Consider the following 14,672-nt stretch of genomic DNA (forward strand, 5'->3'; position numbering starts at 1 on the left):
AAGAAGGCCTTAATTTCTTCATGCCAAATGATATTGAACATATCATCCATTTAAAGAAATAAACCTGACATATGTAACTGACTCAAGCATTTACACCTGAATGCAACTATCCATTTTTCTAAACCTGCTTATCCAGAGAAGAGTCATGGGGAAGTTGGAGCCTGTTCCATAAAGCATCAGGCACAAGATAGGAACAAACTCAGAATAGGTGCCAGCCCATCTCAGGATGAATTCACATATATATTAAAGGTTGTAAGGCAGCATTACCACCACACCATGCGCCTCTTACCTGAATACATTGTACATCAAAGAATATGAACACAGTCACCATGAGTCACAGAAGTTTTTTCTCTGGTAAAAAAAGGCGATTGTATTATGAGTAGGGATGTCACAAGAACCGATACATCTGTACAAATTTGATACCAAAGTTCTGAAAATGCAATGCAAATCATATTTTTTTTACAGTATTGGCAGTACAGAGAAAGTTGGCACTGCACTCATGCGTGGCTACAAGAATATAAATTACTCTGGCAAAGAAAATACTACATGATAAATACGCAAGTAAAAACTAAGCATGAAAATGGCTCACAGAGCTACAGCACCAAATTAACACACCTCAAAATGAAAAACAGCAGAAGTCTTGACTAGAAATACTTTGTGTTCTTGCAGTAGAATGTCTGCACACAAGTGCAGGAATCATACTAGTTATCAAAATAAAAGTTAAAAATGGAAAAACATATACACACATAGGCTTTTATAATTACCACAATTATCTCATTATGGATTTGGTTCAAAAAAGGATTTGTGTGTGCTTCAAGAGCAAAATAATGTTACAGATCAAATGAGGTGTAATCATTTTGTATTGTTACAAATTTGTGAAGAAATGAGGACGAAAAGATAAGTTTAATCACTTTTGAAATAGTGTCCTTCAGTCTAGATAAATGAACAGAGGATTCACATTCATTCTCCGATTGTAATGAGAACACCCATCCATTTTCTAAGCAGTGTTTACTGTTCAGGGTTGCAGAGTGGACATCACACACATCCACAATTTTACACACTGGACTGGGGGATGTGGGAGGTCTGACAGAACTTAAAATAGCTATAGGAAATAAACAAACCAAAAATTCAAACAACATGGCTATTTGGCTTTTCTGCACCAGCAATGACAGGAGCAGCTTCATTTGTTAACATCAAAATAAAATGATGAAGGACAAGGCACATCTCTCTGATAATACAACATGTACTGCGTAATTGGCAAAACACACAGTTAGCAGGACAAGCCAAACTGCATACTTCACTATGAATCTGCAAATACTGAATTTGTGTTATTCATTTTGTTCTTTAGAATAATCCTTAAGTAAAAGCACACGTCATATATTTCAGTGGTGCTTTGAATAATATAATGCTGTCTCACAGTTATATATTTACTGAGTACAGATAATGACAGTCAAAGGAATTTTCTTATTCCGGATTTGTACAAATGCATAAGCAGTAACAAAGTGTGTTTACTCACATAAGAAATCTTAAGACCATCAAAACAAAGACTGTTTTAGAGGAGTTCTCAAATAAAGGATTCATGTAAAACTGTCAAGTTTGATTTCACACAGGAAACTTTAAAGAGGGACAGATTTGGAAAATTAAAGCACCACAAGTTTAACATTTAAAATATAAATTAATTTGACTCAATAATTAAATATTACTCTTTAGTATTTTTTGTAACAAGCTAATGATGCAAATACTGTATAAATCTTACAACAACAAATGTCACAAACCTAACAGATTGATTCATTGACAAACCAGACTTTATAAGGACATTGTTACCAGAAAAGCTTTAAAATGATTGTTTAAATGGAAATATTTGAATTATCTTGGAAATCATTAATTCAACAGTACATATAAAATAATCCTTGAAGTTTTATATTTAGTAGTTTTAAACAGTATTTTTCATTTACTGGACAGAAAATGTCAGATTATAAATTTTGAATGTACATAGGTTATACATAAATTAGGTGGATCATGATGATATAATACTTTAAAAACCATATGCTGAAATTCTCCTAAGATAACATTCTCCCCAATTTGCTGTTTTACAGCTGGAGCAATCACCATGTCTATCACACATCAAATTCAAGACTTGCATTGAAATGTGAGATTTATGAATGTGAATACATTTAAATGTTAGCTGGGCAACTATTTGACCACACTTTTAAATTTGCTGTTATTGTCAGTAATTATATACTTAATATTGCATTACAGAGAAAGGCACAGGCTATTTGCCTGCATTGTGCTACATTTACATGCAGTGTAACATCTTCAAATATAAGTAAATTGTACACACACTTAAGAAAATTGCTGTGCTTTGCATCTATTGATTCTACTGATTTCTTTATCATCAGTCTCACCATCCACATCCATGCACCTTAGGTTTTTTGAGATGTCAGTTTACACATTTGTTATGATTCATTTTTACAATTTGTAGTCATTTTTTATTTGTTATGTTTTTTATGGGGCGGCACGGTGGCGCAGTGGGTAGCGCTGCTGCCTCGCAGTTGGGAGACCTGGGGACCCGGGTTCGCTTCCCGGGTCCTCCCTGCGTGGAGTTTGCATGTTCTCCCCGTGTCTGCGTGGGTTTCCTCCGGGCGCTCCGGTTTCCTCCCACAGTCCAAAGACATGCAGGTTAGGTGGATTGGCGATTCTGAATTGGCCCTAGTGTGTGCTTGGTGTGTGGGTGTGTTTGTGTGTGTCCTGCGGTGGGTTGGCACCCTGCCCTGGATTGGTTCCCTGCCTTGTGCCCTGTGTTGGCTGGGATTGGCTCCAGCAGACCCCCGTGACCCTGTGTTCGGATTCAGCGGGTTGGAAAATGGATGGATGGATGGATGTTTTTTATGTGTTATGGCATTCATAGTCTACAGTATAGTTTCAACTCAATTTTAAGTTTATTATCCCAAGAGAGAAATTGGGTATGCCAGCTGGTTTTTATAAACAGACAAATTACATAGAAGTGTCTGTTATTTACTTAAACAATCACACCTATTTTAAATTGTTTTAATAAAAATTGACTCCAACAGTACATTATCTTACACCATAGATGTACAATCCCCTACCCTCTCATCCTAGACAAAGCCAGTAAAACTTATACTAGATATTTTGCCAGTTATTTGAATAAGATAAACTGCCTGCTGGAACCCATTATATCCCAGCAGTGTCTGATATCAAGCAGAACTAGTACTGGATGGAATGAGAATCTCTCCCATGGCACAGTCATTATTACACCCATACAGTGTTCATTTTGCCTTTATCTTTCAGTCACCAGAATGTTTTATGTTAGCATGTTCATTTTAATTTCATTTAACTGGACCTGTTCCATTTAATAAACTAACATTTGATTTAGGTAGAATAATAGTAATTTAATACAGGTAGTGTGGTATATATCCAGGACTTCACATTTAAACATCAACGTTGTCAGTTCAACCTTTTCTTCTGTCTCATTCTATGATCTTAAGCAACTAACCCAACATGTCTATGCTACTACTAAAAATCCTATGAACTTTTGTACTAAATTGTTTAGGGATATAAACATAAAAGTTGTTTGTAACGTAATTTTTTAATGTGCATAAATCAATAGATACTGTATACAATGCAAAGCTTGACTGACTCACTCACTCATCAACAAAAACACTATTTAGTTTAAAAGCTGAAATATGGCAGAATTTTACATCTAGAGCAGTAGGTATCTGCTAAGAAAGGATATTTCGATATATACTGTATATCAATATTTAGGAGTAAAACTAAAAAACCCTAAAACAGAAAAACTAAATATCCCAAAATCTTTAAAGACGCCAGCATAACTCCACCATATGCCAATAGCATAGATACACAAGTGACTAAGTGAAGGTATAAGGACAAAGACACAGGATGATATGTGGTGTGTTCGCTGAAGTGGAAGAAGAAAGGATCACCAAAGTTGAAATAAGATGTGGTGACACACTTGATGTGCACTTGAATCCAGCTGCCAAGGAGGGAAAGATAAATACAGGAGGATATGGATTTCTCGCACCCCAGGACAGTAACCTACGACCAAAGGTGATAGCACAGATTAGGAGAGAGTGAGGATAAACACTACACACAGTGCCAAAAAACTCATTTGGTGATAAAAGCAAATCCTAAGCACACACGTTAACACCAAGGGTGACTTTGTCCCCTGCCCTTTCTATTTGTTATACCCTTTAGGTGTGGACCCCACCTCTACCGGTCTTGAACTCGCCATCAAAACATCCACATAAGGGCGAGATTTTTACAAAGATACCAAAAATGCTAGCACTTACACTAATTGTACAAAGAGCATCAGACCAAACTGTCTTCTTCCTTTGCTCAATGGTCTAGTTATGATGCTCGAATGGCTATTGTATTGCTTTCTGTGGTAGGTAGGGGTCAGCAGCTACACAATCTCAAAAGCAGCAAGCTGCAATGCATTGCGTATTCGGATATCTTTCTCTCACAGCCAGTATTACACTTTTCTGCAATCTGTGTTACAGTAGCTCTTCTCTAAGATTGGACCAGGCTGGTTGGCCTTCACTCCTCATGTGTGTCAATGAGCCTTGGCCATCCATGGCCCTGTAGCCAGTTCACCAGTTGTCTTTCCTTCGACTGCTTTTGGTTGGTACTAATCACTGCATAATAGGAACACCCCGCAATACCAGCTGTTTTGGTGATGCTCTGACCCAGTCATCTAGCCATTACAATTTGGACCTTGTCAAAGTCGCTCAGCTCCTTATGTTTGCCCTTTTTTCCTGCTTCACCTTCAAGAACTTACTGTTAACTTGCTGCCAAATATTTTCCACCCCTTGACATGTGCCACTCTAATGAAATAATCAAATGTTATTTATTTCACCTGTCAGTGGTTTTAATATTGTGGCTAATTGGTGTATTATTCTCCTCATAACACAGAAAAATACTGCATGTTTATTAGCATTTTGCAGAAATGTTCCATTTCATTGCATTTTTATGTGAAATACCATTCTCAAAATTGTTTAATCCAATTCCTGGCCTCCTGGCTCAACCTAAATTTCAGTATGCCGTGTATGTGTTTAAGTATTTAATATAAGTATTTCAAACATTAAAATTCATTGGATGGGCTGCCTAAATGTGCAGACTGCAAAGGTCATTGCTTTTTATAATAAGTTAAGGTAAAACACAATTCATTGTAACAACTTTAGTGTCTGAACTGAAGCCTGAACATATAACTGACAAACAACACAAAAAGTAATGCCTAAGTGAATGATGTAAACATATGAAAATCGTTAACATACAGTAATAATAGTAATCTATCCACCCATTTTCTAAACCTGCTTTATACTAAGCAGAGTTGCAGGGAAGCCACAGAATGTTCAAGACTAAGCTGCTCTGAAATTTTTTTTTTTTTTTTTAAAACTACAAAATGGGATACACATTTTTCTCAAACCATATAATACTAAGATTAAACTAAATAACATGAGGGAAGTCCAATTATGTGTGTCAGTGGTAAAAAGTAACAAAAATAATTTAAACAGGCATTCACAGAGTATGGAATTATTCACCACCAATCCTTCAAACTTAGCACTTTGCTGTCTTGACTTGAAAAATTTTCTTCTTTAATTGGTTTGTCATTACTCTACAACAAAACATTTAATAATATCAAAGTAAAGGCACTATTCTAAAGATCTTTCTAAATAAATTATAATATGAAAAAAGAGATTAAATTGATAAAATTAAATATTCTTCCCTCTTTGAGCCAATATCTAGTAGATTGTAAATGATGCATGTACATGATAATCACCATTCTCTACCCTCTCAAACCTACATAGTATTTAATGTTTAGAAAGCATCAGGATTAAAACACTTAGAGAACTGTATATAAATTAAGTTTTTTGCATTATATGAACAATTATGCTTCAAATTTAACAACCTATCAACACAATTTTTTCACTACTTTCAAATTAGAAATGTTGCTATAAAGGAACCTGCCCAATTTTCCTCATCTCCCACCCAGTTCTATACCAAAAGAAATATTGATCTTCCAACATCTCAGAAAAGGAGTGGAAGGCAACTGTGCACACTACCACACTACTGGCATGTAGACTTATTTTGCTCAAATGGAAGAATCCCAGCTGACCTGTTATAAGTCAGGGGGTAACTGATGTCCTATACTATTTGAAGTTTGAAAAAATTTAATTTTCACTTAAAGGATCACATACAGTAATTTTGAGTAGTCACATTTTTTTATTAAATACTTTATATTATAAATATTATTATACATCCAAAATTCAAGTTTTGTCTAGTCACAATGTAACTGTATATATTGATTCTAGGAATAAAAAACAACATGACATACTAAAGGCTAAAATGACATACCCATGTAAATTTCTCCTTTACAAATGAAGATCCACTTCAAGAAATTTGTCCATATTTTTTTGAAGTACTGTTTTGTTAGTTCTAAACTCTGCAACAATATGCATAATTAACTATAAAGTATAACTTTTGTTTTCTCTACATTTGTCTATGTTTAACAGAAAGCAACAGTTTTCATTAATAGTAAATTGTTCGCCTGGTTAGCCCTTCAAACAACTGAAGATTCTGTGTTAAATCTGTACAGGATTTAACTCTTTTACCAGTAAAATAAATTTGATCTCTAAAGGCATTCAGCTATTTTATACTATAGGCTGGAATATGTTAATGGTTCTAATTCTAAATATAAAGAGAAAATATTTGACAATTGATAAAATGTTGTTTTCACTTTAAAAATGCAGTTTTTCTTTTGTGGTGAGAAACAGAAAAAAATACTCCAACACATAAATATAAAAAAATTACAAAAAAAATGAAATTTGTATATGTTCAAACAGGCAAATAAATAAATACCTACTTTACTGAGCAAACATTCTGCTTCATAAGAAATTTTTCCCCTTTGACAACTGGATAACTTTACTCTTGAAGGATTAATATTTACAGCCAACTTTAAACTAAACTGCAGATCTTAAATACAATTTGTCTTTGTTCTAATACAGAAAAATGACAACTCAATAAGTCCCACTGAACTTTTTTTAATTTGTACCTCCTGATAAAATAACATACATAAGAAAAAGCATGGCATATTATCAAAGAAAATTTGATTTAACTAGCACAATGATATTACAACATTCTGTTTGTTCCCACAAGATTAAAAACTTATCACATAGTGGTGCTGGCACATGAACCACTAAAATAACCAAACAGAAAACAGAAGGTGAATGACAATTAGATAATTAGTTTACAATTAGGTTGCTGGTTCGAATCTGTAAAGTGGGCCCTAGAGCAAAGCCCTTAACCTGCAATTGCTGAGCGCTTTGAGTAGTGAGAAAAGCGCTAGATAAATGCAAAGAATTATTATTATTAAGCTTTTACAAGGCTTGTTGGTCATGCAACAAAAGTACCATTGTCAACAATCTATTCAATGTCACATCTTTATAGAGAATCACGGATGGTGGGAAATCCCTTAGAATAGTATAGTTTGCATTAACACACAAATGGTAACAGTAACGTAGAATCCATATTTTTAAGAAAATAACTCCTTAATTTGTATAGTCAAATGGCCTTTGATGTCCAGAGTAACCAGACATTAAATAATAATAATACATTTTTAAATATCAGCAAAAAGACTGAACAGTAAATTGTATTAATTCCACGCTGCTTTTTAAGACAAGCACTCAGTGACAGTACCTGAAGGTATTCTGTTTAGCTGTGCAATAATAAATGTACGTATGATGTAGTTTTCCACGTCTTAACCCTGGAATAAAAAAAGACATGTTCCATTGTCTATTACTCTGCTGTGTGATTGCTTTGAGACTTAAATAGGTAATGATCATAAGTTCCTATTTTAGGCTCTGCTCTAAATATAGCAATGTCTACATATACATCTTAACTACTCTGGAAATGTGCTTTTGGAAGATGTTCACCATGATAGACCAAATAAAGTATTTTATTTACAACTATTGATTACAGTCTAAAATCATTTCAAGTTTTTTTTTTTTTTTTTTAATATTTTAGAATGATAATTAAGAACGTTCAATGTTCAGTGGTTTTGGCATTACTAACAAAGTCTCCAAACACTCACAAGTATGGTTTTGGGGTTATTGAGGCAAACAATAACAGAAGCCACTTTATTTATGAACTGGTTCTGAAATGGGCATTTCTAAAATTTAGAACTGAGGAGATGAATAACTGTATGAGGTCTGTGGCACTTCAATAAGTTAATCTCTACTGTAAAATACTCTATTCACAGCCAACACTGTAAATATATCACAATAGCTGACAAATATGAAAAGAATAATTAGTATCCTACTTAAGATCGAAGAGTTATAGGAACTGATTAAAAGGTCCAATGGCTCAGGAAAGTGAGATCCAGTTGTGGCTTGACATGGCAAGGAGGCACAACATCACTAACACAAACTCTGAAACTTAGCACTCTGTGTTATGACTGCATCTCTCATTGCCTTGTGGGTAAAGGCTTAAATTGGGCAAAGGCTAAGTGAAGGTACTCCAAACACAAAACCCACCAGCCGTCTCATAAGTGCTGCATTTTGGGCAAAGACTAGATCCATTGTTTAAAAATGTGGTCGATGGCAGCAATGACATATGACTGTAAAGTCCTAAGCAACAGTTTTATTATGGGTGTATCGAGTATGACTAAAAGTGACCCAATCTATTCTAGGGACTACTCTGAAAACAAGCATACCCCTTGCCCAATCATCATGGAAAATGGACAAGGTACACCATTGCAATGATGGAGATGGCAAAAGAGGGCAGGCTTTAAGAGAAGCACAGAAGGAGCAGCAGCACTGAATGCTGGAAACAAGTCAAAAACTAGTGAAAATGACAGATGAAGAAAAACTAACATTATGTTTACAAGAGATTAAATGGAAACATAGCAAAGTAAATGACGTAGGTAAGGGATATAAATTGTTCTACCATGACTGACATAGTAAAAGAAATGAAACTGGAATATGTTTTATGAAGAACTGAAGGAGGGAACTGTGGAAATGAACAGAAAAATTAATGAATGCCAAAGGTGGACATGAGATAAGAGATGGATAAATGAGGTATGTAGAAATATCCTAGAGTTTGCAAGAAACCAGGAGTTAGGTATTTTTAATAGAGAAGAAAAACACTTGGTAATCTAGTAGTGGAAGAAAGAGAACACAAATAATGTATTATGACTACTGTATATTATGATGAAAAGAAAGTCAAAACTAGAGCCAAGAAATTGTAAAACACCACCTTTCTTAGGAGTAGTAATACAATATTGAATATTAGTGGCGAATCTAAAAGTGGTGAAAGCTAAGAAAGGGAGCAGAAGAGGAAAGAAGAAGAAGGAGATAAACTGACCAAAGAGAATTTGAAGAATTGTTTGAAAAGATAGATAAAATGATCAGGGATGTGGGAGGAGCTAAATACGGAAGAATGTAGGATAAGAAAATGTAAGGAAAAGAAACTTGATGTAAATGGCAAGAAGAAGCTGTAAAAGAAAAGAAGAGCAATTTGAATAAATGGAAGAAAACCAGGAAAATAGAAGACAAAGAAGAATATAAACAGACAAGGAAATGCAAAAAGCTATAGATGCATGGTAAGAAGAATTAAATGCTGATGAGAGAATGAAAATAATCTACAAAACGGCAACAGACAGAGATCAGGAGACAACAGAAGGGATATGAAAACTTCCAAAGATCAAAATGGTGGACATGGGATAAGAAAGAGAAATCAGAAATGTGGGAACATTCTAGAGTTTGTAAGAAATCAGAAGTTGAGCATACAAGAACAGAGAAGAAAAGGTAAAACAAAGATGGACAGAATGTTTTAAACAATTCATGAAAGAAGACAATCCCAGAAACCTAACAAAAAAGTGGGAATGCAGAGAATATCTTGTAGAACAGAGTCAAAACAGTCACACAAAGTATTAAGAAAGCAGCTAGGAAAGATGAAATATCAGTTGAAGTGTGAAACTTGTCGGGTGATGAAGGGAAGACATTGAATGTAATCTTGAAAACTGAAAAGATGCCCATAGAATGGGTAATGCAGCAATTTAATACCAATATATAAGGAAGAGGGAGATACCCTTGTAACTCCAGCAGTCCAGTGCATTAAGCAACCATCTTATACACCAGAGTGTATTTGAAAAGAGACTAACTGAAATACTTGAAAAATCAGTTTTGGTCTCAGATCAGGAAGAGGAACCATGGATGAAATCTTTACATTACATACCCAAATGGAAAAATACAGAGAAGGACTGAAAGATCTAGACTACCAAGAGAAAAGTTGTAGTGGAGCTTGAGAAGGAAAGAGGTACATGAAGAGTACATAAGGCTCACCAAAAAGATGTATGCTGAAGTGAGGATGGCACTCGTGCCTGACACAGAAATAAGAGAAGAGTTTGACATGAGAATGGGATTACATCTGGGTTGACATTGAGCCCATTATTGTTGGTACTGATATTGGATGAGATAAGTAAGGAAGTGAAGAAATGGCTTATGGGGTCAATGCTTTAAGTAGGCCACCTTGACATATGTAAAGATACAAGGGAGGAACTGAAAATGGAACTAGAAAAGTGGTGTGAAATGCTCTACAGTGACAAGGGATGAAGATAAGTAGATAAAAAAAACTCAATATACAGTATGTCCTGCAACTGTAATGTGAGGATAAAAAATGGAAAATGTATGCTGGGAGCAGTTGAGTTAGAAGAGATCATTTAGGCATTTAAAATTAATAATTTAAATGGGGGCGCTAGAGTCAGAAACTGGAAATGGAAAAACCGCAGAAAGAATACTCTAACAAAAATGACAGTGGCTAAGACAAAGGAAAAATATTCAAGAAAGTCGTGAGAACAGCAAGGTTGTATAGTTCAGCTACTTGAAGAATAACTAACAGTACAATGGAGACTGCAAGAATGAGAGTTCAACAGATGAAAATGTTACCAAGAACATAAAGGGTGAACAAAACAGTTCAAGTAAAAAACAAGCAAATTAGGCAAAGACTAAATGTGAAAAATAGTAGAAGATTATGGAGTGAAGACTCCAGTGGTTTGGTCAGTTATGGAGATAAGGGGAAAACAATGTGTTAAGGAGAGTATTAGAGAAGGAGGTTCCAGGAGAAAGGAGGAGAAGGAGCCCAAAAACTAGAAGGAAGGATGTGGCACTGCCAGATATGCAGGAGACTGGGTGTAATAAAAAGATGGTTGGAAATATAAAGTGATGGAAAAAGAGAGATACAACTCCACTGTGGTGAACCCAGAAAAAGGAAAAGACAGAGAAAAGGAAGAAAAGAAAAAGAAGAATCTGTTGTAAAATTGCCAATGGACTAAAAAAAGTTATTGCAAAAAGCTAATTTTTAAAACACAGGGTATCAACAACAACAAAGCATAAATAGTATTAGGAAAAATATGACTACTCCTAAATATTTTTATCATCATTGTACTGGATTTTGAAATACTTGCTCACTTTCTAACTCCATCTGCCCAATTATTAAATGTTGCTACATTTAATCAATACTTGTCCATGATTAAGCAAGTAAGATCTTGCAATCATTTCCAGATATAAAGACTGTACAACTTGAGAGATCAGTTCATAATATAGTAGGATGAACTGATACATTACCTGGAAAAACATTTTACAAACCACATATATAACAGATATGGACATCCTTAAGCTGTCAAGCAATGAAGTACTTGCACACTGAATCCTAATCATGAATACTGTATGCAGCAAATAATACCCTATTTTCATTCACATTCTTCAAACTTTCAAACCAGCATGAAGTAAAATCTGGGTTTATCTATCCTAAAATATATTTAGGTTTTAACACAATTGTGTAATTTTCAACACAAATACTATCTCTGCTTGCTATGCTGTCCTTTTCTCTATGCATTTTAACTGGAGCAATTTTTGCCTTAACGTTACAAAAATTTCAAAGGATTGTGTGTATGAAACTACTTTTAAAATGTGCATTGGACATTAACTTTTTATGCAGATACGATAAAGTCTTAAATGCAATATGCGTTAGTAATTAAGTTTTAATTTTTATTAATCTTTCACTATAAAAGCTACTTTAGAGTATAGTAAACTGTATTCATACATCTAAAAGCAAGATATTTAAATTAATGTTTGGTATAATGTCTGAAAACATCAAGTTTCTAACAACTTTTATCCAAACTGCTTTATGCCACATAAAACACTGTATATTTCTAGTGGCTGTTCGACTTTTTGTATCCTTCTGTGCAGTTCTGAATGAAGTGCTACCTTACGAAGGTGTGCACCAAATCACTTCCAGACAGACATGACAATCAGCCAGGCACTCTACAGTAACAGTCTCCGCCCTCGTCTTCAGTTTACACTTACTGAAAAACAAGCAGCGGCATTGCGAGACGCGCGCCCACCTGCGAGGTCTTCTGACCACCGGCTCGTGAAAAACACAAAGTGACAAGGCACAATTCCGTCAGTCAAAGCATAGGCTACAGCTTAGCAGTAAGTAGTCAGGAATAACAGTTACCCACCTGAGAAGACGCATTCTTTCAAAATTTGTCTTGCGTCTCTGTCTGCTTTACTCAAAGCAGTTTCCTCTAATGTACATCCACTTCATCCTCTCAAATGATCAGCTATAGTGCACGGTTAGTTTTGACAGCACGGTGTGTTACGCCTCTCTTCTGTCATTCGTCAGGTTCTGAGCAGGGCCTGTATTTTACAGGATAACCTCCTTGTCAATCACTTTCCAAGGCTCGTATGTTTCCTCCTTTGCTTACACGGGACAGGCTGCAGCTGTTTGTGAGGGCGGGACTAAGAGGAGGGTCGGAAGTCGCTCATTCTAATTTAATCCTCCACCCATCATGCATCCTTACACCTATTATCTTTATTTAAATGCTGCGTGATTGGAGTCTACGGCGATGCTAACAAAATATCAGTTCAGATATAACGAGTGCTTAATTTAGACAAATCAACACATTCAACTAAGTGTTTAACTAAGTCAAACTTTACTCTCTTGGGGTTGTCGAAAGTGGCCATTCCGCATACTCCGCTTCTCTCATACAGATTGGGCAGCGTTGCCCATTGCCTTACGCCCGCTACTGCTGATGAGTGAGTTAGTGGTACATGGTTAGGTGTATGGCAAGCCAAATTAACATTAAAGTCATTATGATAAGTAGGATAAGTTCCACATTTCAACTGATACTTCATCCTCCCCAGCTTCTGTCTCATTCTTAATACTTTGTATGATAGCAAATAGCGAATTTACATTTAGAAGTACCTTCAAAATGAACTTCAGATATCATAAAATGCAGTTCTCCTTTTAAGATATGTGAAAATCGTGTGCAGATTACCTAAAAAATATATTCCTGCAATTTACAATGCCACTGAGATGAATAAGGAGAAATAAAGGCAAAACAGAAACTTCTGCTGCCAAACCAGCATCAGTAACTAAATATCTAAATTCTGACCTAACTAAAACATTTTAGACTCCCATGTATGTGATAGGGTAACTCACCATTTTTCGTCCCATCTGTTTTATTGTTACTCTCTTTCGACCATGTTTTCACTAGCACCCACCAGATGAGTTTTTGCTCCATTCTCCTCCTAACTCAGCACTCCCCCAGCTGTGAGGCAGCTTTAAAGCCCATTTTGAGGTCAGTTCAAGCCAAGTCAGGTTCAGCAGCAACCTTCTGTTTGCTACAGGGACACCAGAGTAACACACCCTGTAGACTTCAGTTGGCCATAAGTGGCTATGCTTCCAAAGCAGCTTGACTACTGCATGCTCTGTTAGAGGGATAGCATACACCCACATATTATTCCCCTTCTGCCTCTATGTGCTCTCTGGCATCCAGGAGTTGTTGCCACTACTGGCATTTCTTCTCTGTCCTCACTTTCTCCTTATACAGGGGGCCATGCACACTACCTGCTGCTGGGTTGTCTGTCTACTAGTGTTCCAATTGAGTATTGCAAGCTCTTTCTGTGCCCATCTCCCTTCCTCTTTTTGTCATATACAATCATGCTGGTCCACTTCCTAGCAATTATACAGGGCAGCCCACCCCCTATTCACTGCTATGCTGTCTGGTTGTGCCTTTGCTCCTGACATCCTCTGTCCACATAAGCAGTCAATCACCATCTCCCCCTTTACATTGAAGGATCTTGCTGGCAAATTAACATTTGTCCTAAACAATCAAGCCACATGTCTATAACAAGCTTTCCATCTGTCAGAAGTTTAAAATGGGTCAGACAATTTTCTGATACCAATAATACCAAAAATCAAGAAGCCCCAAGGATCAACACTGGTGAACATCCACCTGTTCAAAACCTTCACAGTGTCAGCTAGTGGCTCAAATGCTTTATGATGAATCAGTCTAAAGAATGGTCAGCTGCTTTTACTTAGCTGTTCGTGTTTTCTTTTTTTTCTGTGGCAGCTGATATGTAACAGACTTGGCTGTTTTTTCAAATTTCTACTGCTTTAAACTTAAAAAAATGTAATCTTAAACTGCATATAGTGCCTTTTTTGATTAATACCAATTTTGTGAGCTTTATAGAGACACTTTTGTTTGAGATGATCATTACATTTATGGACTTGCTTATTCTATGATGCTCCATGAACAGTACATTCCTATTTTTCACACATTGCTGCCCTAC

The 14,672-nt window shown here is 35.8% G+C and overlaps 1 protein-coding gene across 2 annotated transcripts in view; it reads right to left on the bottom strand.

The window, feature by feature from the left end:
- LOC114659409 (uncharacterized) overlaps window positions 1-12,692 on the bottom strand; it is a 54,339-nt gene extending 41,647 nt beyond the window's left edge. The window contains exon 1 of one of the 2 annotated variants that reach the window (XM_028811881.2): window positions 12,557-12,692. The gene's annotated coding sequence lies outside the window, so the exon portion shown is untranslated. The remainder of the gene's footprint in view (window positions 1-12,556) is intronic. The other variant, XM_028811884.2, reaches the window with a different exon arrangement.
- Window positions 12,693-14,672: the final 1,980 nt, after the last annotated feature.

The sequence above is a fragment of the Erpetoichthys calabaricus genome, chromosome 10 (genome assembly GCF_900747795.2).
Source record: "Erpetoichthys calabaricus chromosome 10, fErpCal1.3, whole genome shotgun sequence".
Classification (NCBI taxonomy): Eukaryota; Metazoa; Chordata; class Cladistia; order Polypteriformes; family Polypteridae; genus Erpetoichthys; species Erpetoichthys calabaricus.